We start from the raw sequence: 2268 nt of genomic DNA, 5'->3' as shown, positions 1-2268 counted from the left end.
TTCTAGTACTATAATATAAAACTTGCTTAAACTTTGCCCTAGTATTGCACTTTAATCCATTATGGATTGTAATTATAGATTATTGTTAGTCTTCAAAATAGGGAAAAGTGATAAAGTAGAAAGCACACATTTGAAAACATAAGCTTAATTTCTTGCTTCACCCCTTATGTGACTTTAAGTTCTCCTTCTCCCAGACTCCTTTACTTCTCATCAGTATACCAAAAATTTATTGAGCACTTTCTTACTGCCAAGAACAGTGGATTTAAAGATGAAAACACAGACTCCTTACTTTGCCTTGCCTTCCTCTCAGTGTTTACATGAAGATCAAATGAAGGAGCTGTATAAACTCTAGTCCCACATCAATATGAAATTTTATTTTTATTTGCATTGATTAAGTGTACAAAATGGTTTTCTTAAAGTTGGTTTTATAAACTTCCTAAAGAAGATCACATAATGAACAAATGTGCTGTAGATAATTATTTTCTAAGCTTCTTAAATTTCCCTGTAATAAAAGCTGTCTCTGTCACTGGTCTACCTACTGTTGTTCATCTTCGTTAAAAGTGGTGCTCAAAACTAAACTTTCCTCAAGTTCAAACTAGAATCTTTTATCTTGCCAATGTATCTAACTCTCTTCTGAGAATATGTCATTGTTAATAACGGCTTTATTCTCATTAAAATATCCTGTAATTTCCATTCCATAATGTACAGATTATTTTCCTTCAGTACTCACTCCCTATTGGTTTCTTATCATTATATCAAAACTCCTGAAAATGGCGAATAAATTTTAAAGCCTATTCACACTATTCAGGCATCTGTGCGTGTGTGTATGTGTATTTGAGCAGATTTATGCATTTAAGCAGTAGCTAATGTATAGAAATCTCATTTTCAAATGTATAAATGTAATTAAGTGTTCCTCTACTCGCATAACACTAGGTATCTGCTATCTCTTGCCTCTTGTACCTGAAGTTGCCCTTACCATAAGCCTCTGCTGATGGAATGTCTACAGATTGTTCTGTTGGCATATGTGGCCACACTCTGAACCATGCTATGATAAGCCTGATCTTAGCTGTTTAGAACAGGAAAGCCACATGACATAATAGAATCTAATTTGCATTAGTACATCTGGATACATGATTCTAAGTCAACAGTCAAGCAAAAACTATGGTGATCACTCAATTTAGGGAATTCAAAATGGAGACCCAGGGCTGGGTGGGGGAAGACTCATCAAATTGATCATGAAAGCAGAATGGAAACATACATTTTAAAAAGTCAGAAAGGGAGGGAGAGTTGGTTCAGCAAAATGGCAGAATATCACAACAGTTATAAAACCAACTCCTATTTTGAAGGTTTCAAGAGGTTGTGCTCACTAAGACTGAAATGAATCCTGAACATGAACCACTTCCTATTTTCCTTTTTGGTGGGCCTGACTACCTAGTTACTATATATGGTTGCTATACTATAGTTACTTTACTCAAGAGGCATAATTGTTGAGCTTTCCCTGGGTTCTGCGAAACCTCAATTCATAGCTGAAATACTTGTTTTCTTATTTCAATGTATACTTTACAATAAAACTCCCATTAATTGGGTTACCCAAGGTGCTCCAATTTTCCGTGGAACCAGAAGAACCTCGCTGACACAGATTCCTAGCTCTAATGAGAAAAGAAGTGGGGTCAAATCTTTTCTCTGTTGAAAACTATTTCTCTTGCTTTTCGGATTCAGGAAAAAAAGAATCTCAAAACAAAAATGTCATGTAAAATAAAAGATTTATTATTGTGTGAATTCTACTTACTCCTACTCAGCAGTGATGTCCCATCAGCTGGAAATGTGGTTTTGAATAAGAATACATGGTTCTCTAAATACAAACTGGCTTGGATGACCTGCCTATATTAAGAAGGATATTTTAGTAGATGGATTATAACCCACTTTTACACACATGCACATGCTCACTCATTATTATATTTGTGGCCAAATAGTAGCTTTTTTTTTCAGCACAATCTAACTTTATTGGCTAAAGACCAAAATAAACCTTGGTTTATGATTTATCGTTCTGCAGTTGATTATTGGATACTATGGATGCTATGGTACTTTTCCTAGACTCCTTCCTGAAGACCATCCCCCAGCTACAGGTAATAGCTCTTGACCACATACAGCTCAGTGCCTCAATAAGAATTGTCCTCAGCTATAAGGAACTGCCTTGCCAAATGTGACTAGGATCAGCCCATGACCAATATCTGGCTGATGAAAGGATAAAAAGGCACAGCTACCTTG

Source organism: Lipotes vexillifer, unplaced genomic scaffold (genome assembly GCF_000442215.2).
Source record: "Lipotes vexillifer unplaced genomic scaffold, Lipotes_vexillifer_v1.1 scaffold1350, whole genome shotgun sequence".
Taxonomy (NCBI): Eukaryota; Metazoa; Chordata; class Mammalia; order Artiodactyla; family Lipotidae; genus Lipotes; species Lipotes vexillifer.
Note: the sequence above shows the minus strand (reverse complement) of the source record.